The sequence below is a fragment of the Mirounga leonina genome, unplaced genomic scaffold, assembly GCF_011800145.1.
Source record: "Mirounga leonina isolate KUSES-001 unplaced genomic scaffold, KU_Mleo_1.0 Mir_54, whole genome shotgun sequence".
In the NCBI taxonomy this organism is placed as follows: domain Eukaryota; kingdom Metazoa; phylum Chordata; class Mammalia; order Carnivora; family Phocidae; genus Mirounga; species Mirounga leonina.
The window spans coordinates 3536902-3563229 of NW_023270812.1; the positions used below are offsets into that span (position 1 = coordinate 3536902).

Below are 26328 nucleotides of genomic sequence, written 5' to 3' on the forward strand. Positions count from 1 at the left end.
CCAGGCCCACGTGCTCCCGTTCCTTAAGGGGCGCCCTCGGCTGTTTCTGCTCCCGCCACTGCCGCCGCGCCGCTGCTCGGGGCTGCTCACCTGTGATCGCACGCACGTGGCCCCCGGCCCCCAGCTCTGTTACGTGCTAGGGCGCGGCGAGGGCTTACTGATGTCTCCCAGCACCCACACCTCTCCACTTTGGCCTGCGGGCTGCCGCCGCGCTGCGCAGCAGTGCCTCCCTTTCCCGCCTTCCTTTTCCTCTTACCGCTCCGTCGCCAGCACCTCAGCGGATCCTCGGGCGCGCGAGCAACAGGGGCGCCCCGCAGACGTCTAATTTTGGCAAAGGGGTGGGTGCTTTGTTGAGTCTGTTAGGCCTCCTGTATCTTAATCTCTCAGGCCCCGGACTCTGGAGAACGAAGCGTCCTGGCGTGGGTCTGTGCTTAGAAGAGCAGATGCTTTGGTTTTAGTATTAGCAATGCTGATATTCTAGTCTGTGTCAGTGAAGTGTATGTACCCCTGAATGATCAGTTATTTACACTTGCATTCACTCCTTCAGCTCAGCTAAGTGCTGTCTGGATTTGAATCCAGGTTCTGCAGTGTACCGAGCCCACAGCCTCTGGCAGGCTTTTGTGCTTCATTTTCCTGATCGGTAAAATGGGGGTAGTAGAATTTTATCTGTTAGGGTTTGTCGTGAGGGTTAAAAGCGTTAGTAAGTAAAAAATGCTTAGAACTGTGTCTGGTAAATGATGAGCCATTATATTAAGATCTAGATTCCTCCTACACTTTGAAGATTAAGATCTAAAGCCAGTGTGTAGGTATGGTATAAATAATCCTAACATGTCAGGAGAAAGTGACATTTTAATAGTGTTTGATGGGTGATAGTGTTTTGACTGGTGAGAGTCTTGGGGATGTACATTCAGAATGGCTTGATCAAAGGCTGAAAAGCCCAAGGCCCTTGGAGAACTCTAAGTGAGTAAAATATATATGTTAGATAATTATAAGAGCTAAAACGCAGGCTAGGAGGTGTCAGAGAGGGAGGGGGACCTAGAGGTTTTAGATTGGTCAAGAAAGGCTTCACTGAGAAGGTGACATTTGAGTAAAGATGTGAAGGAGGTGAAGCAACAGAACTTGAGACTAACATTCCAGGCAGGTACAAACCAGGTGTGTTCAAGGTAAGACTAAGGAGGCTAGGGTGGGTGGAGCAGAGGAGAGCATTAGGAGATGAAGTCAGAGGTAATGAAGTCAGTGTAAATACGAACTTTTACTCTGAGGTTAAAAACCCCAGTGGATTTTAAGTAGAAGCTTGACTTTATTTATTTATTTAAATTTGAGAGAGAGAGAGCCTGCACGAGCAGGGGGAAGGCCAGAGGGAGAGGGAGAAGCAGACTCCCCGCTGAGCCTGGAGCCTGAAGACATGGGGTTCCATCCCAGGACCCTGAGATCATGACCTGAGCTGAAGGCAGACACATAACCCAATGAGCCACCCAGGTGCCCTGACATATTTTAATTTTTTAAAAAAGCATTTCTATTCTAGTTACTGGGTTGAGAATAGACTGAAGCGGGGCAAAGCAGAAGCAGAGAGACCAAATCGAACCAGTAAGCCTGGCTGAGAAAGTGGTTTGGATCAGGGACCAGGCAATGGAGGGGTGAGATGCAGTCAGAGAGATCCTGAATCTATTTTGAAGGTAGATACACATGGATTAGAAATGGAACACTAGAGAAGGAAAGGAGTTAAAGATCACTTTAAAGTTTTTGATTAGATGTTAAACATTGTGTAGAGGCTCTGGCTGATGTTCTCTTTCTGGAGGATTTAATTTTATTCTGGCTGGCAATTAGAGTAGATGACCTTTAATCGAGGATTCAGGCTTTGGGAGGGCTGATTGCTTTCTGGTTTGCCCTGATCTCAGGGCATAAGCCTTTAGGAATCTCAGCAGAAAGCCTGGGATGTTCAATGGGTACCCATCTCTGGGGACCTTGCACTCCAATTTTTGTATTCCCAAGTCTGTGAGGTTATTGAAAGGTTTGCTTACCTTTTTAGCCACTTTGCAGTGTTTTGGTTTCTTGATTTCTAGTGTCCTTGCAGCTTAGAATTCAGCAAATGCCATAAGGATAAAAGCCAAACAAATTGTCAGTCTTATTTCTCTGTGATCCCCCTTTGTCTGGGGTCTTGTCCCTTCAAGTTCTGTCTGTAGTTCTCAACTATAATTTTTATTTGCCCGGATCTGAAAGACTCCTGACACCTCTGACCACTGCTTTCTGCTTGCCCCTAAATGCCCTGCTCCGAAACTCAGCAAATGCCCCAGGAGAAAAGCAATGGAGAAGTTCTGTATCCCTATGAATTTTCTTTCTCCCTGGGATCCCAGTCCCTCATGTCCTCACTGGTTTGGTTCTCAAGTGCCTTGAGTCTGTGTGGTTTTTATTTTTGTTTTTAGTTTTAGTTTCGGCCTTTACAGTTATTCCTGTAAGAGTGTTGTCTGATTCAAGCTACTGCTCAGTCCTAGCTAGAAGCTATACCAAGAATGGAGTTCCCACTTACTGATAGAGGGAACAGTGGAGAGGAACAGGTTTTGGAGCAGGAGCATTTTTTGGAGGGAGTTCAGTTTTAGGTACACTGAGGTCGAAAGGCATGTTAGTCTTCCAAGTGGAGGTGTTGAGTGGACAGTTTGACATGGAGTCTGGGGCCTCAGGGGATTGGTCCAGAATAGAGATCCGGATTTTTGGGTTAATGGCATAAAGGTGCTATTTAAAGCCATGAGATTTGGTGAAAATGCTAAGGAGCGTAGAGAGAAGACAGATGAGCCCTTGAGCATAGTTAGAGGCTGCAGAGATGAAGAATAACCAACAAAGGATCCTGGCAAAGAATGGCCAGGGAGACGGAAGAAATTGCGGAAAGTCTGGTCACTGGGAATCACGTGATGAAAGTGTTTCTCGAGGGGAAGGGAGTAAGGATGGCTAATGCAATTCATGGGTCAAGCAAGCTGTGCACACTGGATCCAACAATGAGATCTACATTGGCTCTAACATAGAGATGGTTGGCGGTGGAACAAGGGTGCCTGTAGTGGAGTTAGGGAGGACAAAGTTCAGTTAGAGATTTAGAAGAGAGTGGAGGAGGGAGGTTTGCTGCAAAGGAAAAGAAAGAAACACGCTGGTAGCTAGAGGGAAGCTCAGCCAAGAGGAAGTTTTATATTTTTAATGGGAGAGTTGACCGTACTTGGGGATGCTCTAGGAGTGAGTAGAGAGGGCGGAACGGACATTGTAGGGGAGAGAACCAAGAATTGATGAGATGATGTAAGCAAGAAGGGATAGGTTCTCGTGAACAATTGGAGGGGCTGGCCTTCCCTGGAAGCATGTACAGTTCATCCATAGTAATACAAAAGGTAGATGTGACTGCCGATGCAGGTAGGTAGATAATAGTTTTCAAATTCCTTACTGATTAACGGGGGTGTTTCTGATACAGCAGAAGCACTTTCCATACATGATTTCATGTAGTTCTTGCAATGACCCTGTGAGGTAGGTTCTTAGATCATTTCTACTTATAAGGCAACAGAAGCTTAAAGAAGTTCAAGTCACTTTACCAAAGTCATACAGCAAGTAAGTGACAAAACAGATATAAACCCTTATCGGCCTGAGTCTAGAACCTATGCACTGAAGTATCAGCTTATGCTAATTAACTTCCCATCCCTAAACCTCTCTTGCTATGCTTCTCTTTTTCTCCCTCTTTTTCTCTCATTCTCCATATCCCCAATAATCACCAAGTCCTGCCCATTTTACCTCCTAAATATTTCTTGATTCTGAGACCTCTTTGCATCCCTACCTACTATTCTTACCAGCTTTTGACCTGATCCAGATAGCCTGAGTTGGCTCTTCTGTGCAACCACAGAATGGTCTAACTGAAATGCTACTCTGATCATGCTAGGTGTCTCCTCAAACATTTCTGTAACCTCTGTGCCCTGTGAATCCAAGTTCCTTACATGTGCTGTAAGCTCTTCACTACCTGGTACTGCCTATTTTTCCAGTCTCTGATCTTGCTAGTTTCTACTTGTACTTTTTCCCCCCAGAGTAGCTGAACCTGCACAATAGTTCCACTGTGCAGACTGTTGTATTTTCTGTCTCTATGATTAATGCTTTCCCTTTATCCCTTTTCCTTTTTAAAAAGATTTATTTATTTATTTATTTTAGATGAGAAAGAGGGAGAGTGAGCATAGGAGAACAGGGAGGAATGGCAAAGGGAGAGAGAACCTAAAGCAGACTCCATGCTGAGCATGGAGCTCAATGGCGGGGCTCGATCCCATGACCTTGAGATCATGACCTGAGCCAAAAACAAGAGCCAGGTGCTTTAACAGACTGCGCCACCCAGGCACCCATCCCTTTATCCCTTCTGGCCGATTTTCTGCTCATCCTTTAAGCCACAGCTCCTGTTGTTTTCTCCAGGGACACATTTCTGAAAACTTTAACTGAGGCTCACACAGTCCTTGATCATATTTCCATCTTTTATTTGCCGCGTGGCATTTACAATAACTTGGCTAACATGTTTGCCTCCTCAACTAGGCCACGAGGTTCTTGAGCATGGGAATTGGCCTTACCTCATGGCTCAGTGTCGGGCTCTAATAGTTTATTGAATGAATGAATGAACGAATGAATGACTGAATGAATAGCACAGGTTTATCCAAGAAAAGAAGGGGGCGCTTCTTTTCCTTTTAGAGTATGAAAATGAGTGAATGGCTATAGTTTCTGAAATATTTCTTTTTTTTTTTTTTTAAAGGTTTTATTATTTTTTAGGTAATCTCTAAACCCAGTGTGGGGCTCAAACTCACAACCCTGAGATCAAGAGGCACGGTCTTCTGACTGAACCATCCAGATACCCCTGAAATATTTCTAAGCATAGGTAAGAGAAAGTAAGAGAATTTACACAGCACTTCTTTTTCTTTTTTAAAAAATTTTTTATTGTTATGTTAATCACTATACATTACATCATTAGTTTTTGATGTAGTGTTCCATGATTCATTGTTTGTGTATAACACCCAGTGCTCCATGCAGAACGTGCCCTCTTTAATACCCATCACCAGGCTAACCATCCTCCCACCCCCCTCCCCTCCAGAACCCTCAGTTTGTTTTTCAGAGTCCATTGTCTCTCATGGTTTGTCTCCCCCTCTGACTTCCCCCTTCATTCTTCCCCTCCTGCTATCATCTTCTTTTTTTTTTTTTTTAACATATATTGCATTATTTGTTTCAGAGGTACAGATCTGAGATTCAACAGTCTTGCACAATTCACAGCGCTCACCAGAGCACATACCCTCCCCAGTGTCTATCACCCAGCCACCCCATCCCTCCCACCCCAACCCCCACTCCAACAACCCTCAGTTTGTTTCCTGAGATTAAGAATTCCTCATATCAGTGAGGCCATATGATACATGTCTTTCTCTGTTTGCCTTATTTCACTCAGCATAATACCCTCCAGTTCCATCCACGTTGCAAATGGCAAGATCTCATTCCTTTTGATGGCTGCATAATATTCCATTGTATGTATATATATATATATATATATATATATATATATACACACACCACATCTTTATCCATTCATCTGTTGATGGACATCTTGGCTCTTTCCACAGTTTGGCTATTGTGGACATTGCTGCTGTAAACATCAGGGTGCATGTACCCCTTCGGATCCCTACATTTGTATCATTGGTATAAATACCCAGTAGTGCAATTGCTGGATTTTATGGTAGCTCTATTTTGAACTTTTTGAGGAACTTCCATACTGTTTTCCAGAGTGGCTGCACCAGCTTGCATTCCCACCAACAGTACACAGCACTTCTTATTCAACAAACATCAAGCACCTTCCTTACTCCAGGCACTTTAGTAAGAACTAGGAATAGAGGGGGCTCTCATTCTAGTGAAGCGAGACACATAAGAGGCAAATGAATTGAAAAAGAAACGATTTCATGGAATGATAAAAGCTGTCATGAAAACACAACAGTGTGTTAGGATAGGGAGTGTCTTAGGGGCTGCTTTAGATTGACTGCAGCAAAAGGCTGAGAAGGTACTAGTTAACATGAGACCTGTCTGCCATAGGAAGGAGCCGACTATGGCAAGTTGAGGGGGAGAGCAGTGCAGGCAGAGGGGAGCAGCTGGTGCACTGTTCCAAGGCAGAAGCAAAGTTGTCATGTTTAAGTAACAGAAGGAAGGCCGGCGTGTCTAGGACATGGAGAGCAAGGGGGAGAGAGGCTGGAAATGAGTTTTTAGAGGTAGCTAGGAGTCCAGTCAGGTCGGGCCTTGTAGAATGGGGAGGATTGGATTATGGGGAGCCATTCAAGGGTTTTAAGGTGGGATGATGATACATTCCGAGTTCTCTCTCTCTTTTTTTTTTTTTTTTAAAGATTTTATTTATTTATTTGAGAGAGAGAGAACACCTGAGAGGGGATAGGGTCAGAGGACAAAGCAGACTCCCTGCCGAGCAGGAAGTCCGATGTGGGACTCGATCCCGGGACTCCAGGATCATGACCTGAGCCGAAGGCAGTCGCTTAACCAACTGAGCCACCCAGGCGCCCCCGAGTTCTCTTTTACAAAGATCACCGATTGCCATGTGAAGAATGGATTGTAAAAGGTGAAGAATAAAACTAGTCGGGAAGGTGCTAAGGCTAAGAGAGGAGATGTGGCTTGAGTTAGGGGATCATAGGGAAAATGGACAGAAGGGGCACCTTGGGGACATTTTGGAGAATGAGTCCAGGTAACTTACTGATTGATTAGATAGAGGGGGAGTAATAGAGGAAGAAAAGATGACCTCTAAGTTTTTGACTTGAGTAAAATAAACATAATAATCATGTCATTTACTGAGATGTAGTCGATGGGGTGGAAGAAGCAGGAAATCAAGAGCCCCACTGGGGCATCTTAATTTTGAGAGGCTATTGAACATCAAACGGATGTGTCATGTTGGTAGGTTGGAGATGTGAGACTGGAGTTCAGTGGAAAGGTTGGGGCCAGGGATCTAAGTTTGGTACTTGTGAGCCCTGGGAAGTCTTGAACGGCTTTAGAGGTAGGAGAGAAACATCATAGCGTTGCTGAAACCCAGGGTTTCAAGAGCAGCGGGCTGAACCTGGTCAAATAGTACGAGGGCTTAAGTAAGATAGAACCGAGAAGTAATCATTGGGTCTGCCCACATGGATGGCGTCTGGAACTTGAGAGTAACAGTAATTTTGGGACGTGGGGACTGAAGCCCAAGTAGAGCGAATTGGAGAGAGATCTAGTTATGAGGAGAACCTATACATTTAGATTATTCTTTCCAGAATTTTTGCTGTTGTCTTAACGACTTAATAAGGCCTTTGGACAAGTCTGTAAAGTGAGCGTGGGTGATAGCACATGAATCCATACGTTTTTGCCACAAGGTGTCACTATTCTTTATTAGCTTTTAGTAAGTAAAATCGTAGCCGTGCAAGTAGACCTGGTGTTAAGGAGATGCTGTTTGACAAAACCACATTACGAAATAGACCAAGTAGAAAGTAGATCTTTACATTGTGGGAAGGTTCCTTTCTAGAGCCAGTCTCTGTAGCATATTCGACCCATGTGCTTAGGTGTGGAGTGATGCACTGAGCAGCAGGCTAGGAATGAGCACATCGGCGGTTGGGGGGGGTGTAAACACCCCCCCTCCCCCCAGAAGACTCCAGCTCAATTCCAGTTTTGCACCTGCTAGCTGTGTGACCTTGGGCAAAATGTAAATGATTCTTTGTCTTATCAATAAAGACATTTTTTTGGTTGTTATTTTTAAGTAATGCTATCTCTAGGGTCGACGCTGCTTTACTATCTCACCCAAAGATTTTTACGTATCCAAAGAGAATGTGCATAGCAGTGTTTAGACAGTTGTGGAGAGCTGTGTAAATATAAGATTAAAAATTATAAAAATTGTTTATGCCCAACTTTATAGCAAAATAGGTGTTACATAAAGTGGTTGTGTTAGTGAAGTTTCGGTTGCAGATTGTAGAAACCCAGTTGGGACTTGCCTGCCAAGAAGGGAGTGTTTTGAAGTTTATAAGGGTAGTTCATGTGACTTCCAGAATGGTGGCTCTGGGGTGGGAGCAGTGCAGGTGGGGCGCTTTGAATGTGTACCCCCCTACTCTACTCTTTTGCTTCCATCTGGTGTCTTTCTTCTCTTTGGCTCCAACTTGCTTCCTCTACCTGATAGGGAACATTTTAATACTCTGAAGGTTGTAGGATATGCACATGACAACATCCTATAGGTTGAGAAGAAGGCAGAGCTGGAGAAGTAGATGCCATAGAATTACCTTGATTCTGGTGAAGAGAATATGAATTTCAAATTTATGAAAGCCAATGTCATTTAATACTAACCTTCAGATTTAAAAAACTAAAACCCAAGTGTTCTGAAATAGTCTAATATCCTAGGGTCTGCGTGTCTTTAATTTTTAAAATTAGATCCTATTACATCATTATCTTTTTTCAATAAATTGACATTATAAAGGGATAGATGCACCTAAATTAAAGAAATGAAAGATTTAAAAAAAATGAAAATTTACCTAACATAAAAAGACAGTTATATATATATATATATATATTTTTAAAGATTTTATTTATTTATTTGATGGAGAGAGACACAGTGAGAGAGGGAACACAAGCAGGGGGAGTGAGAGAGGGAGAAGCAGGCTTCCCGTGGAGCAGGGAGCCCATTGTGGGGCTTGATCCCAGGACCCTGGGACCATGACCTGAGCTGAAGGCAGACGCTTAACGACTGAGCCACCCAGGCGCCCCAACAGTTATATATATTTTTTAAAGATTTTATTTATTTATTTGACAGAGACATAGCGAGAGAGGGAACACAAGCAGGGGGAGTGGAGAGGGAGGAGCAGGCTCCCCACAGAGCAGGGAACCCGATGCAGGGCTCGATCCCAGGACCCTGGGAACATGACCTGAACTGAAGGCAGTTGCTTAACTGACTGAGCTACCCAGGCGTCCCAGACAGTTATAATTTTTCAAAAGAAATCTTCACTTACAAAATTTTACAATGTAATTTTTTTTTTTTTTAAAGATTTTATGTATTCATTTGAGACACAAAATACAGAGAGAGAGAGAGCATGAGCAGGGGGAGAGGGAGAAGCAGACTCCCTGCTGAGCCAGGAGCCCGATGTGGGGCTGGATCCCAGGACCCTGGGATCGTGACCTGAGCCGAAGGCAGACGCTTAACCATCTGAGCCACCCAGGCGCCCCCACAATGTAATTCTTCTAAAAGGAAATGTGCTCTGAAATATATGTTAATATAAGAAACTGTTTTTACAAAACTCTTCAGGAACATATACACCAGTATTATGAGGCAGACTTGCTAGATATGATACATATATTTAACTTCTTCTCAACCCAAACAAATATGGTAATTGCTTTTAACAAAAGAATCACAACTAGAACCGTTACTAAATGCTTTTTCTACATATGCATTAGTGAATCACAAGCCATTTTAGTTATCTGTGAGATCTTACCGGAAAATAAATTCTCGTGACCCGAATTCCCTCAGCAGGAAGCAGAAGCCAGTTTTCATACATGTTCTTGTATTGAATGAATGGAATCTCTCAACCCTGAGATTCTGTGAAAATCCAGGAGATGGAGCCACTGGTAGGTGAGTCCCCTGCCTGCCAAAAGGGAGCCATCTCGAAAGCGGGGACCATTCTCTTTCCTGGGAGGCTGGTGTCTCCCTCCTGGCTGTACAGCTTACCTGATGTCTGAGAATACTCATAACATTGGTGCAGTTGTGCTTTCGTGTATGTGTGCCTCAGCTGTCTGCATATCCCACAGTATTTAGGTCTCTGCGGTAAGAATCTCTAATATAATATATGGACATAACGAAGGCTCGAAAGTGTGTTCCAGGATGCTTCTTGAAATGTAATGTCCATGTCCCTGAGATTTGTTTAAAAAGACAGAGTCAGGGACTCCTGGTTTAAAATGGCATTGACCAAAAGGAGAAGGCCTTCCGACTTTGAACTACCTCCCCAGGGCGGCAGGGATATGGTGTGTCCCATTTCTGTCTAGCAGTGAATGTGGATGAGGGGAGGGGGGACGGGAGTTGTGCAAAGCAGGCTGGGTTGTAGCTTGAGAAGGATGTTCCAGACACACCCAGGTAGGCAGAGTGAGGCCAGGGGCAATGATGATGCTGTGTCTGCTAGTAAACACCAAGTGTGGATTTATTTCCCTTCTTCGAAGGTGAGGGTGAGGAGGAAGAGGAGAAACATGAACTTTGCCAGGTGAAGTGAGGGGGTTTGTGTTCTGGGGAAAAGAGTACCACGTGAGAAGCCCTTGAGGTGAGAGAATGCCTAGAATTTGGGGGAGTTGAGAGCTCAACATGTCTGAATCAGTGCAAGAAATATGGGGGGTGCCTGGGTGGCTCAGTTGGTTGAGTGACTGCCTTTGGCTCGGGTCATGATCCTGGAGTCCTGGGATCGAGTCCCGCATCGGGCTCCCTGCTCGGCAGGGAGTCTGCTTCTCCCTCTGACCCTCCTCCCTCTCATGCTCTCTGTCTCTCATTCTCTCTCTCAAATAAATAAATAAAAATCTTTAAAAAAAAAAATATATGGGATTAAAGGAAAATTAAAGACACCATAACAGAGTTCAATTCTACACACTCAAGGATGTTGTCAAATATCAAATCAGTCATTTAAAGGACATATTGAGGAAGGTTCTCAGAATCTAGAGGAAAAGATTAAAAATAGTGACCCAGCCTGGGAGGTGATAATTAGGGGATAATAATTCAACCTATGATTGCTAATCCTATGGGAAAATAGAAGTCACAACTAAAGACTTAATTTAACACGAGTTTCCTAAGTACACAGATCAAGAGGGTTCACTGCATTCCAAGAAAAAGAATGGCAACATTTTTTTTTTTTTTAAAGATTTTATTTATTTATTTGACAGAGAGATAGCGAGAGCAGGAACACAAGCAGGGGGAGTGGGAGAGGGAGAAGCAGGCTTCCCGCCGAGCAGGGAGCCCGATGTGGGACTCGATCCCAGGACCCTGGGATCATGACCTGAGCCGAAGGCAGACGCTTAACAACTGAGCCACCCAGGCGCCCAAGAATGGCAACATTTTTATATTACAAGGACAAAGGAAAGAGATATTATGAGCATTTAGGCAAAAAGAAGCAAGTTAGCTATGCAAGAAATAAAAATCCCACTGGCCTTAGGCTTTTCTGCAGTATCCAAGATGAGAAGACAATTAAATGACATCTAATAGTTTCCAGGGGAAAGTGCTGGGAACACCTTATATCAAGCTAAGTCCGTTGTCTTTCAAGGCAATAACGCTTGCTTTCAGATTTGCACGGCATCATGGGCCATCCTGTCCCTTCGTTAACAATGCTTGAAGACTTCTACTACCTAAAAGAGTGGTCAAACTCAGTAATGAACAACTCAGTAATGAGGAAATAATGAGCCACAGGATTTATAAGAATAGCCTTACTCACTTTGGACCAAAATGCAGCTATTCGATCGGCCTGCGCGTGCTCTGGTTGGTTGTGTGTTCAGAGGGTGAGTCTTGGTCTGCAGAGCCTCCCTGATCTGTTCCTCCTGAGGTTCCTCCCATTTCCCAGGAAATGTCTTTCTTGCACCTCATGTTTTACCTTCTGTTTCAGAACTATTATTTGATGACCACTTAAACTGACTTGGTTCTAGTATGTGTTAATATTGGCTTAACTGTTTACCTGGTTGAGATACTAACACTCCCCCTTTCTCAAAACGAGGGCTGAATCCTCTGGCCATGTGGCATGTTGATCGTTTTCGTTTCCAAGAGCCTCACATGTTTTCTGCATCTGTTAAGACTCTGATGTTTGCCTGACTTGTACTTTTAAATGGGTGAGTCTAGTAAATCATGTGTTAGCAGCCACTGAGTTAGAAGGCTTTACTTTGTCTCTTCTTCCACCTGGGACTTGGGAATGTCCCCGTGTTCCCTATGGTTGGAATCGTTATATTCATTTTATACGATGCTAATGTTTAGAAATGTAGCTTATCTGCTTTCCTATTTCTTAAAGAAAATCTCAGAATCAGATAAACAATTTGTCATTTCCTTTTGATCTAAGAAGTCAGTGACTCACTTCAGGGAGATATAGTTTTAAAGGTACATTAAAAAAAACTAAGAACCATAACATTTCTAGGTACTATTTCTGTGTAACTAGTTCCCCCATAAATGAGTGGCTTAAACAATAACTGTTTTCTTGTGGCTTAACTGCTTTCTTGGGAATTGGGACAGGATGCAGTAGGAGTGCTTTGTCTTTACTCAGTAGGTCTGGGACCTCAGGTGGTAAGACTCAAACTGGGAATGACTTGGCAGTTGGGGCTGGAAGCATCTGGAAGCTCCATCACTCCCCGTCTGGTGGTCTAGTGCCTGGGCTCGCATGACTTGAATACTAGCACCCTTGAGCAGAGCTGTTGTCGCCTTGCCCAGACTCAAGGAAAGGGGACTTGGATCCCACTTGAAGTGTCAAAATAATTTGTGGCCGTACTTTTAAAAACTACCCAATAATCAATTGCCAGCACAGGTTTTCTTTCACTGATAGGTTTTGGGATAGTGTGATGGGTTGAATTGTCTCCCCTTCAAATTCGTGTGTCGGCTCCCTAACCCTTGGCCGATGTGACCTTATTTGGAAACAAGATCTTTGCTGATGTAATTAGTTAAATCAGAATGAGGTCATCCTGAAGTAGGATGAGACCCTAATAAAATATGACTGATGTCCTTTTAAGAAAGACATAGACCTGCACACAGGGAGAGCACCGTGCAGACAAAAACAGAGACTGCCAGCGACCCCCCAGAAGCCGGGAGAGAGGAGTGGAATTGATTCCCCCAACAGCCCTCAGAGGGAAGCAGCCTTCCTAACAGCTTGATGGTGGATTTCTAGCCTTCACAGCAACAAGAACATACATTTCTGTTGTTTTAAGCCATGTGATTTTGTGATAGCAGCCCCAGAAGACTCATACAGATGGTTTTCAGTGTCTTTTCAAGATTTTCCCTATTTTTGACAAGGAACATATGTTGCTTTAAAAATGAGGAAAAATAGGTTTATTTAATGTAATAATTTCAATTGCTATGTTCCATAAAACATGAAAATATACCAAAATCTTATTAAGGTTGTGTCTAGGTGATGGGGCTATAGGTAACTTTTTTTTTAATTCCTCCTTCATCTCTATACTTAAATGTTTTCTATTCTGTGGGAAAAAAGGCTGTAGGAAGCAGCCTTTGAACATAGAGTCAGGGCTTCTGGGATTTTGCCCTGGGTTCTGCTCTGCTCCTTCGTGACTCTGAGCCCGTTTCCCAGTCTGAACGTGGGGGTAGTGCTCCTCAGTGTCGCTGTGAGAAATAAATGAACGTGTAGATGCGAAACCACCTAACCTGGTGCCGGATGTCTGTGCTGACAAGACAGCACTCTGTCTCCACTCTTCACAACTGTGATTATGGAGATGAGTTCTTGAAGAGCTCATGCATGTGTTTTTCACTGATTGGTAGTGGCATTCTGAGGGCCGAAAACGCTAGGGAGCCCAGAGGTGGCTTTTACTGGGAAGTAAAGGCAGCTTGAGCTAAGTAAGGGCCTGTCACTTCCCCAGGTCCCTCCTAAGGCTTTGGAAAGGGTCAAGGTCAAAAATGGATTCACATGATGATATGGTTTATAAAATTTGCAAAATATATTTTAACTATAATCAGTTACGACTCCTGTCTCTTTCCACTCGGACCTCTGTGTCCCCCTCACCCACCCCCTTTGGAGTGGCCATGGGGATTTTGGGATTGGGCTCAGGGACAGTTGACTTATGGATACTTTTAATTTGGGTTCTGTGAGATTTATGTATGTGGTTGGCAGTCAGTTCCCTGAATAGGTAAGCTATTGACAACTGTCCTGGGGTACGAAGGGCTTCCAGAGATACTCCCACTGGCTACGGTGCCTACTCACTCAGCTTTCTGTACAAGAACACATACATGAATGCTTTTTACAGAGCCTCATACAGAAAGTATGTGGGTAGTGGAGGAGAAACAAGATTTGAAATATATGGAGCCAGTAGGTAGTCTGTGGGAAAACTTCCCAGACTTTACAGCTTCTATATGAAACTTGAGGGGTGCCTGGGTGGCTCAGTCATTAGGCATCTGCCTTAGGCTCGGGTTGTGATCCCGGGGTCCTGGGATCGAGCCCCACTTCAGGCTCCCTGCTCAGCAGGAAGCCTGCTTCTCCCCACTCCCCCTCCTTGTGTTCCCTCTCTCACTGTCTCTCTCTCTCTGTCAAATAAATAAATAAAATCTCAAAAACAAAAAGAAACTTGATAGGGATTTCTCCAAATTTGACAATCTTAAAACTTTATATTAATAATGAGTTGAGAAGCTGAAATTTATTTTAAGCTATTAATGTTGAAGAGAATCCCAAGTTTTAATCAAGCTAAAAAAACCCACAAAAACTCTCCAGGGTTAACTTTTATTCTCTCTACAGAAAATCATACAAAATATTTACAGGAAGAAGTGATTAAAAAGGGTACATAGCCAAAAATTGTAGAAAAAGAAGCATTACTGAAATGTGTCAGGAGGTTGTTAATAAAAATATTACATAATTTTGAGGGGGTGGATTTTGCTTGTTGTTAGATAAACCACAGCTTCATTAAATTTATAATTTATCTAATGTCACTCCCATTAAATTTATGATTTATGATTTTGTTCCTCATTCTATGTAAATATTTGTGTTCATTCTTAAATTTGTATTTGTGAGTTTGCATTCTTTTTCTTACAGGGGGTCTCCAAAATTGTATGAGTGGCAGGCCCCCTCAAAACCCGGGTCTGACTTGAGAGAGCCTGTTTCCAGATCAGTTCTTACTCCTCTGCAGAGTTGTTCTTTGAACCTGATGCTAACATTTAGGATTGCCCCTTCTCCGTTTTTCCATTTGCTACAGAAGAATCGAAGCGTTTATCGATCATTTCCTTTTCATCTAAAAGGTTTCAGTGGCTCTCTCTAGCAAGGGTTTCAGGATGCATGCTGTTTACCTCATCAGAGCAAAATGGTGACTCAGAGTGTGAGAAATGGCTCTCTGCTTCCTAGGAAGTTTTCAATATAAAAACATGCTGTGCTTTTGAATGAAAAGTAAAATTAAAAGCCAACGAATGGAAATTTCTTGTAAGAGGGTATAAAAAACCCCCTAACTCTTCCTATTCGTAAAAATAAGAGTTGTTTTTGTCAAAGGGTCTGAGACCTGAATGACACTTTTTGAAGTGCCTTTGGCAGATTGTGAAAAGGCCCATGAGTCTCTGGTGCTTCCTTGGGGAAGCCCCTCCATTGCCCTCCTTCTGCACCCACTGTGCTAAAGACCAAGGAAAACTGGTCTTGAGTAATAACAATTACCTTTGCATATATGTGGTTTTAACTCAAAGCTGGGAGCTTCTTTGCTTTTATCTCTTGTCAAAGATAAGCTTTACCCATTTTGATGGGAACTACTCTGTGGCTTTAAAAATATTTCAAGTCTGTGAAACATAATAGATGTATTATAGGAAGGACGGAAAGCCAGTATCCAGCCTAGAATATTTGTCCCTCAGGTCCCATGCTGGGATGGAGAAAAGGAATGTGTCTTCAGAAAATGGTCGATCCATGTTCAAGTGCTGCCTTTTTCTCTCATTACTGATGTGGCCTTGGGAAAGTTACTTCATTTTCTCATCTGTAAAAACATGAATATTAGTATTCACCTCACAAGGTTGTTGTGAGAATTAGATGAGATATCCCCCCATCCCCATTTAGTTATAGTACCTGGTACAAAGAAGGAGCGCAGTAAATGTTTGAAGTAAAAGAAGGATAATGCCTTCAATATCTTCCTCCCCCACCCCCCGCCAAGGGGTTTGGGAATCTAGAATATAGTAGGAAAGAAGGATCAAAGCGAAAGGGTTGAGTCACAGAGCCTTTGAAGTTGAAGAATATCGAATGAAGTGGCAGAAAGATGAGTGGTTGTAGTTTGGGGAAATTCTACTTCAGAGGAAGTTTTGTGTAAAGCTGAGATGTAAGCAGGTGAATTATGTGTAGGGAACCACTGTCCTATTTTCCTGGTTGAATTAAAGAGTACATGTTGATGTATCTGTTCTTTCATGAGCTACATTTAACATTGGTAACAGCATGTAACATGTAACAAACATTTAGCATACGTGAGGATGATTTTTAGGACTGGGGAATACAAAGAGAAATGTGATCCATGTTTGCCCTCAAACAAGTTAGACTCTACTAGGGGAGAGAGAGCCATGAAAAAATAAGGACATTAAATTGTGGGGTACAGAAGAGGAAAGGTCAGTTTTACATTGGAGAGGAGGTGGGCTCCATGAAGGGCTTGGTGGAAGAGATAAGGTGTCTTCACGGCAGGGTAGGCAGGGGAGTGTGGACTGTGCAGATAGTCCAGGTAGAGGAATTGGAATGAACAAAGGCACAGGTGTGGCTTTGCATGCTTTGCATGTATGTGGGAGCTGCACGCAGGACCAGGGCAGGTGGTGCAGGGGGCACCCAGAGCAGTGGGCTGGGAAAATAAGCAGAGTCAGATGATGGAGAGTCTAGCCTGCCATGCTTCCATGGCAAGGCTCTGAGGGGCCCCATCCAGGAGTAATGACAGTGACTATGGAAGGGACGCCATGAGCAAATAGACATCCTCTAGCGAGTCAGGCAAGAGGGTGGGATTTGAAGGTTTTGGTAAACACAGTGAGGTGGGATTTGGAAGATGAGGCTTCCAATCATCGCATGCTGTATAAATTGGATGGGGAAGACAGTTGAGGCAAGGATATTAAGGAAGAAGACATTTTTTTAAGTCTAGGAATTTGATATGAGCTGGGGCCAGTAGATTGGAGTTTAAATTTTGCCTTTCAGTTTTCTAACTCTTTAATCCCTGGCAATGGCTGGAAATGTAGAACAATTACTATCTCTGCTATTGGAATGAATAGTCAGACACCAGTGTTCACAAATTAGACTTGAAATCCCACTCTACTTGTTTAAAAGTTTATGTAACAAGAGGAATCTTACACATGCAAATGAACACCTGTGAAAATTCTTAGGCAAGAAGTGCTAGATTTAGCAACTCCAGTTTAGCAATTTGAGAAGGGATGAATTTTACAGATTGTTTTGCTGCTTGGATCTGCCATAATGTTTGTTGGATAGACAATTCCTGTCTTTAAAGGAGTTATTGAACTTTCTTTATAAATTAAATATCCTGAAAGGAATGAATTTAAATAGCATGCATCTCAGTGTACTCTGAGGCCTGTGGATGTTTGTTGTCTTTTTAAGCGTTAGATTTAGACATCAAAGTCTTGCCATATACAATTTTTCTTAGGAACTAAGTATATACAACTCAAGTGTCATACCACCTACGAATTTGCTAGAAACCAAGCCACACTTTTTCTCATTTCCAACCACAGCGAAAACCTTATCACTTTTTTGCTACAGATTCATGGATAAAAATAATTAAGGTCATGAATGAAATGACCAGATGGCCTCCCCATCACCCTAAAGTGAGCATCTCCCCACACCCGTGTTTCTGGTTCCTTAAAACTTCAATATATTTTTCTTAACATTTGTTTGAGCCATATTTACATCTTTGGAAACTGGTCAATTTCTACATATGTCTAAATGCCTCTTTTTACTTGACAGTACATTTAACGTGCCAAAAGAATTCTCCAAGTTCTGATCACATTTTATCCTTTTAATAAGTCTAGTGGGGACCAGGGACACCAGTCCATGTTATGTTGAGAGCTTTTCACTAGGTAATGCATATTCAGTGTTGAAGAAGAAATGTACCCAGTGTCACAGGGGAGCAGGCTCCTACCAGACCGACCGTTTCAGAAACTGCAACTATAAACTCTAGACAAACTACAAACAACAACTACCCAAGGGCTCTGGGGAGTGAACAAAAGCAGACGGGGGAGTTGAAACTTGGGGGAGGAGAGTTTCCTGGTATTCAGCTTTGGCCAGAGAACAGGTCATGGTTACAAAGATTGTGCGGGTGGCTAAAATTCCAATAGAAAGCTTGTCATGTTTCTGGCCTGACAAATCAGAGGTTGGAGCACAACCAGGAGAGAGTGAGGGATCACCCAGAGAAGGAGTGACCTAGAATCTGTATTTGAAATCTGTCCAAGTCTCTAGCTGACCCACACACTACACATGCACAAGGCAGACTCAAAGCTCCTTGCAGCTAAGGTTTAGAGTAGTGAACTGAGATTTAATTGCTACCTACCACAGGTGAGGCAAACTTTGCAGTTTGAGAATCTAACCAAGTCAATTGCCTGTTGAAAAGAAATTTCAGTGATGGAATCAATCCATCAATACCACAGAAGTCAGTTTTGATGATATAACATTCACAATGTCCAGGATACAATCCCAAACTATTCAAAATATGAAGAAGCAGGAAAATGTGACCTATTTTCAAGAGAGAAGACAAGAATTTTAAAGCAGCTATTATAATTATGTTCAGTGGGGTAAAAAAGAATGCTCCTAATAAATGAGAAGACAGGAAATCTCATAAGAGAAATTGGAAATGTATAAACATTTTAGAACTGAAAAATATAACATATTAAATAAAAAAATATGTAAAGACAGGGGCTCCTGGGTGGCTCAGTCGGTTAAGCATCCAACTCTTGATCTCAGCTCAGGTCTTGATCTCAGGGTCATGAGTTCAAACCCCTCACTGGGTCTTGAAAAACAAAAAACACACATAAAGACACAAAAAAGTTGAAAATAAAATGGATGGAAAAAGACATATCATGCAAAAAAAAATTAAGAAGATTGAAGTGTACAATACAAACAGAGTATTACCAGAAACAAATAGAAACATTACATAATGAAAGAAAACCCCTATTAGGATGGTATAACAATCATAAATGTGTATGCATCTAAAACAGACTCTAAATAAAAGAAACAAAAATTGATGAAATGGTATCATGATCACAGTGGGAAACTTAAACATCTCTTAAAGAGCAACTGATATAATAACTAGACAAAATGTCAATAAAGACATAGGTGATCTGTAGATCAATTATCTTGACCTAACTGATTTTTAAAATTAATTATTTTTATTTAGACATTATTTTTATTTTATTTTTTATTTTTTTAAAGATTTTATTTTATTTGACAGAGAGAAACAGCAAGAGAGGGAACACAAGCAGGGGGAGTGGGAGAGGGAGAAGCAGTCTTCCCGCCGAGCAGGGAGCCCAATGTGGGGCTCAATCCCAGGACCCTGGGATCATGACCTGAGCCGAAGGCAGACACTTAACAACTGAGCCACCCAAGTGCCCCTAGACATTATTTTTTAGAGCAGTTTAAGGTTCACAGCAAAATAGAGGGGGCCAGAGATTTGCACATATCCTCTGCCCCCCAACACACAGCCTCCCCATTATCAGTATCCCCAATCAGAATGGTACATTTGTTACAGTTGATCAACCTACATTGACACATCACCCAAAGTCTATAGTTTACATTATGGTTCACTCTTGCTGTTGTACATTCTATGAATTTGGACAAATGTATAATGACATGTATCCATCATTAAGTATCAAACAGAGTATTTTCACTGCCCTAGAAATTCTCTGTGCTTTGTGTATTCATTTTACCCCAGTTCCAACCCCCAACCCTTGGCAGTCACTGATCCCTTCACTCTCTCCATAGTTTTACGTTTTCCAGAAGGTCATATAGTTGGGAGTCATACAGTGTGTAGTCTTTTCAGATTGGCTTCTTTCACTTAGCAATATACATGTAAAGTTCCTCCATGCCATTTCAGTTTTTCATAGTTCAATTTTTTTTTTTAGTCCTAATAATATTCCACAGTTTATTTATTCACTCAAGGGCATCTTGGTATTTCCAAGTTTTAGCTTCAAGATTCTCTCCCTCTGGGCGCCTGGGTGGCTCAGTTGGTTAAGCGACTGCCTTCAGCTCAGGTCATGATCCTGGAGTCCCGGGATCGAGTCCCGCATCGGGCTCCCTGCTCGGCAGGGAGTCTGCTTCTCCCTCTGACCCTCCTCCCTCTCATGCTCTCTGTCTCTCATTCTCTCTGTCTCAAATAAATAAATAAAGTCTTTAAAAAAAAAAAAAAGATTCTCTCCCTCTGCCCCTCCCTCCTCAAAATAAATAAGTAAATCTTAAAAAAAAAAAAAAAAAGAGGCCCAGGAAAGAAGAGCAAAGCAAATCAAACAAACTGGAAGGAAAAAAAGAAGATCAGAGAAGAAATAAATTAAATGGAACAGATTAACTGGTAGAGGAAATTAACAGAACTGGAAGCTTGTTTGTTGAGAAGTTCAGCCTAACTGATAAACCCTGACTTAGATTGATGAAAAAAGGGATATATAGAGAGAACACAAGTTACCAATATCATGATTGAAAGAAGTGTTATCACTACAAATCCTACATATATTAAAAGGATAATAAAAACAAATTGATTATGAGCAACTTGATTCCAGCGAACAATAATTTTGATGAATTGAATATTTTGAAAAATACAACTTACCAAATTGACCCAAGATGGAACAGAAAATTTGAATAGCTCTATAGCCATTAAACCACAGTAACTCTGTAACTATCAAAAACCTTCCTATAAAGAAAACTTCAGTCCTGATGATGTTACTTTTTTTTTTTTTTAAGAAGATAGAAGACAAGTGAACACTTTGCAACTCTCTTTTGTCTTTCTCCAAGGTGGGCTGCTGGGTCTTGGGGGAATGGTGACAGGAGTAATGTGAAGCTGTCTTTCATACCTACTTCAGTGTATCTTTTCTTATTCCTGTGCTCCATCCAGGTGCTGTAATCCCTTACCTGGAGTCCTTAGCCTTTGTAAAGGTATTTTTGTGCATGGAGTGTTTTTCTAAGTAGTATTTCTGTGAGGGTATGAGTGCTGAAAACTCCTATTCCACCATCTTGCTGATGTCACTCCTCTCTCAAAGTTGTCTTAACCTTAGAAAATCGATGTTTTGCCATATTAATAGAATGAAGGAGAAAACCATATGATAATTTTAATACATAGAGGAAAAAATATGACAAAACTCAACATCCATTCACATGAAAAATTCTCACCAAACAAAGTATATAAGGTACTTATTCAACTTATAAAGAGCATCTATGAAAAACCTCCAGCTAACATCGTATGTTCATGTTGAAATATTAAATTATTTTCTACTGGAATCAAGAACAAGGCAATGTGCTCAATTTTGTCACTTTTACTCAACATTGAATTGGAGGTCCTAGCCATTGCAATAGAGGAAGAAAAAGAAATATAATGATAAAGATTGGAAAGGAGGAAGCAAAATTGTACTCATTTTCAGTGTGAAATAATATGAAAAAATATATATTGGTCTCTGTCCCCAGTTCTTGGCACAGAGCTTCTAAAATCTGTGCAATTTCCTAAGTGGTATTAGAACTAGGAACATCTTTTGTTCTAATATTTGGTCTTTGAACCTGGTTCCTGACACAGGGCTCTTGAAACCCTTGTAATTTCCTGAGGGATAGGAATATTTTTTGTTCTAATGAGTTGACTCTGGCTGGGCTCCTTGATAAGGACTGATCACAGGAAGGACCAAGCTATGATTAGAAGCTTGAAATTTTCAGCCATAGGGGCACCTGGGTGGCTCAGTCATTAAGCGTCTGCCTTCAGTTCAGGTCATGATCCCAGGGCTCTGGGATCGAGCCCCACATCAGGCTCCCTCCTCCATGGGAAGCCTGCTTCTCCCTCTCTCACCCCCCCTGCTTGTGTTCCCTCTCTCGCTGTGTCTCTCTCTATCAAATAAATAAAATCTTTAAAAAAAATCTTTTTTCAGCCATACCCAACCCCATCCCCATTCTCTTGTGAAGGGAGGAGGACTAGAAATAGAGTTAATGATTGATCAAACCTATGTGAGGAAACCTCCATAAAAATTCCCAAAGTATGGGATTCAGAGAGCTTCCAGGTTGGTGAACACATCTATATACGGGGATGGTAACCCAGCCCAACAGTTTCTGTACTTGGCATCCTCACCTTATGTGCCTTTTCATCTTTCTGTTCATCTGTATCCCTTATCATATCCTTCAATAAACCTGTTAACATAAGTAAGTGTTTTCCTGAGTTGTGTGAGCCACTCCAGCAAATCAGTAGAATCCAAAGGGGGAAGAGGTCATGGAAACCATGATTTGTAGCTAAGTCAGGCAGAATTGTGGGCAATCTGGGGACATACTAGTATTTGCAGTTGGTATCTTGAAATAGGGGGCAGTTTGGTGGGACTGAGCCCTTAACCTGCAGGATCTGATGCTATCTCCGGGTAGACAGTGTCAGAATTGAGTTAAAATGTTGGAAACCCTGCTGCTATCACAGAGAATTGCTTGTTTTGGGGAAAGCCCTCATCTGGTGTTGAAAGTATTGTGAGGGTGGTAGTGGTGTAAGACTAAAAGAGACACACAGGAGGAGAACTGGATTTTTCTTAAATAGCAACTAACATGATTGTTTACATAGAAAACCCTGAAGATCTACAAAACAACTAGAAGTAATAAGTGAATATGCAAAGTCATAGTGTATAAAGCTAAAATTTATAAACTCAATTCTATTATTATCTTCTAACAGGAAAAAAAATTGTGAAATGTAATGGAAAAACAGTTCTGTTTATAATAGGTCCCCAAATCAGATTATTTAGAAATAAATGTAAACAGATATACACTGAAAACCACAGGGCATGGCTGAGAGATATTTTAAGACTTAAATGAGTGGAAAGATATATTATCTTCATGGATTGGAAGACTCAATTTTAAGATGTAAATTTTTCCTAAATTGATCTATATATTTAATTTAATCCCGATAAAAATCCCTAGAAGTTTACAAACTGATTTTAAAATTTATATGGATGCAAAGGACTTTGAATTGCCCAAAGAATTTTTAAAAAGAAGAACAAAGTTGCAGGACTTACTATAAAGTTCCAGTATTCAAGACTGTACTATAAACAAAAGGATAGGTATATTGATAAATCAACAAAACATCAGAGTCCAAAAATATCTCTACACATGTCTAATCAATTGATATTTTTATTTTATTTTATTTTTTTAAAGATTTTATTTATTTGACAGAGAGAGACACAGCGAGAGAGGGAACACAAGCAGGGGGAGTGGGAGAGGGAGAAGCAGGCTCCCTGCAGAGTAGGGAGCCCGATGTGGGACTCGATCCCAGGACCCTGGGATCATGACCTGAGCTGAAGGCAGTCGCTTAACCAACTGAGCCACCCAGGCGCCCTCAATTGATATTTTTAAAGATTTTATTTATTTGTCAGGGAGGGAGGGAGAGAGAGAGAACAAGCAGGGGGAGTGGTAGAAGGAGAAGCAGGCTCCCTGCTGAGCAAGGAGCCTGATGTGGGACTTGATCCCAGGACTCTGAGATCATGACCTGAGCCAAAGGCAGCCGCTTAACCGACTGAGCCACCCAGCACCTCTAATCAATTGATTTTTAAATAAAGGCACAAGGCAATTCAATGGGGAAAGGAATGTCTTTATTTGAAAGTTAATAAGAGTATAGATCTTAAAATTTCTCATAACAAAAAAATTTTGTGACTATGGTGATGGATGTTGATAGAATTGTGGAGATCATTTCACAATACATACAAATAATGAATTGTTATGTTATATACCTGAAACTAATATACTGTTACATGCCAATAAAAACATGGTCTTTCAATATGGGGAAAAATGCATTGACTCTTACCTTATATCACACACAGTAATTAACTTGTAATGGGTCATAAACCGAAATGTAAAATCTCAAGCTATAAAACTTCTATCAGAAAACAGGAAAAAGGGGCGCCTGGGTGGCTCAGTCGTTAAGCGTCTGCCTTCAGCCCAGGTCATGATCCCAGGGTCCTGGGATCGAGCCCCGCATTGGGCTCCCTGCTCCGCGGGAAGCCTGCTTCTCCCTCTCCCGCTCCCCCCGCTTGTGTTCCCTCTCTCTCTGTCAAATAAATAAAATCTTAAAAAAAAAAAAAAAAAAAAAAACAGGAAAAAAAATTTTGTGACACTGGGTGAGGAAAAGATTTGTTAAACAGAAGATGAAAACACAAAGGAAAGACATATTAGAATGCACTTCATTAAAATAAAAAACATTTACTTCCCCAAAAACATAGGTAAGAAAACAAAACCAAAAGACAGGCCATTGATTGGGAGAAAATATTTGCAAAATGTGTCTGTCAAAGGGTTTATATCTGTAGAATACGTAAAGTACTCTTAGAACTCAATTCTTAAAAAAAAAAAAGAACTCAATTCTTTTTTTTTTTTTAAGATTTATTTATTTATTTATTTGACAGAGAGAGACAGCGAGAGGGGGACACAAGGAGGGGGAGTGGGAGAGGGAGAAACAGGCTTCCCGCGGAAAAGGGAGCCCCATGCAGCGCTCGATCCCAGCACCCTGCTTAACGACTGAGCCACCAAGGCGCCCCTCAGAACTCAATTTTTAAAAGAAAGACAACCCATTTTTTAAAAAAATGGGCATAGGATTGGATATTTCACAAATGACTAGTAGACACATGAAAAGATGCTCAACATCACCAGCCAATGGAAGATGCAAATTAAAACACAGTGAGATAATACTACATACCCACTAGGATGAATTAAACCAAAAAAATCTGACAATACCAAGTATTATCAACAATGTGTTCTTTATTTTGACAGTGATGTTTTCATGAGTTTATATACAAGGCAAAATTAAAGTGTACATTTTTAATGGATATATCTTATTGCATGTAAATTGTATCTTAATGAAATTGACTTAAAGATACACCTTTGGAAGAATAACAATTTATTATCCCAATGGGCCAAGATATAAAGATGCTTGGGTACTTACTAAAGTAGTAAGTGTAGCTGGGATCAGACTTTAGTTCTCAACCCAGATTGTTTTCCCTTCCAATTAGATCATGGGGCTGAGCATAGAATGCAGAATTGAAGGAAGGAAGAAGAAAGAAGGGGAACAAGTGTCCTAAGAATGGATCTGCTGTAATCCAGACCCTTAGTCTTGTCCCAACCAGGGATGTCAACACATTTCCCCACGGGACTGAAGACATGCCTTGCTGTTAACTTGAACATTTTTCATCTTTTAAAATAGCTTCCTTACTTTTCTTTCTCTTCCCTAATCATGACAGAATCACTTTGAATGATACAGACATATATGGAAACAAAGTCCGGGTGACTTATACTATGTACCGTTAAGGGATGTGAATAAAGAACTCTGGACACATCTCCACCTGCCACTTGATGAGTGAGTGCTCCTTGGAACCTATTTCATGGATTCCAAAGTACGTAATTAAAAGAACATAAAGAATTAGATGGATTGAAAGTACGTAAAGAATTAGAATCAGAAAATGCAGAGAATGTGTTGAGTTAATGCTTTTTAGAACTAATATGTAAATTTGCCAAATTTCTTTCCAGCTTATTATTTTTAATATTTTAATATCCTATATATTTTACATGTGTTTTCTCTATGCTTCTCTTGGGCTTAATAATAGGTTCATTGAAATTTGATATTTTTTCTCTAAGAGGACATTTTATCATCTTGAAATTACTGAGGTACTAAACTGTTGTCACATTATATTTGATGTTAGTGTGCAGATTCCACTGTAAGAAAAAAAATGAAAGATAATCCAAGGGAGGAGCACTTACTTAAATATGCATTCACCGGCCTTTGTTATTAAACTGAAGTGAAATCAGGTCATCTTTCATGATTTCCAATACGGAACTGTGTCCATGAAGGGCTTGAACTGGATAGGTTACATTTCTGAAAAGCTCCTGTGTTCAAATAGCAAAAAATCACTTTGAGAAATTGAAAAATGTCCTCTGTGAATCTGAATTTTTATAGCATACTTTATTTGAATTTATGTGAAACAAATAATGTAACAAATGAGTTCATGGGAAATAATCTAAATTTGACGTTCCAGAGAAAACTAGCATTTATTGAACACCAGCTGTGCTTTGGGTACTGTAAAGTACTTTATGCGTATGATCTTATTTAGCCCTGTCAGCCTACAGAGTAGGTAGTACCATTATCTCCATTTTGCAGATGGGAAAATGCAGGCACAAAGAGATGATGTAGTTTCAAGATTTTAACCCTGGCCTCCTGTCTGTGGAGCCTGCACCCTCTCACCCCTGGCCAAACACACAGGAGTAGGTCTTCGCTCTTCCCTGCACCTGCCCTGTTCCTCCCCACCTGCATTCATCCTGTTCGTCCTCCTGGAGAGCCCAGCCTGCCCTCTCCACTGGTCACGTCCTGTCTATTCTTCACTGTCTGGGCACTTAGACCTTCTGTATTCCCACGGCAGCTACTCTGCCTGATTTCCTATTGTCCAAACGTAATTGCTCCCTAATGTTTGGGTACTAACCTCAG

General features: G+C 41.4%; 1 long non-coding RNA gene across 2 annotated transcripts in view; it reads left to right on the forward strand.

Moving 5' to 3' along the window:
* The first annotated feature begins 4772 nt into the window (after positions 1 to 4772).
* LOC118001849 overlaps positions 4773 to 26328 on the forward strand; it is a 55100-nt gene continuing 33544 nt past the window's right edge. For both annotated transcript variants that reach the window (XR_004676860.1, XR_004676859.1), the window contains exons 1-2: positions 4773 to 4876; positions 25091 to 25243. This is a non-coding gene — a long non-coding RNA (uncharacterized LOC118001849). The remainder of the gene's footprint in view (positions 4877 to 25090; positions 25244 to 26328) is intronic.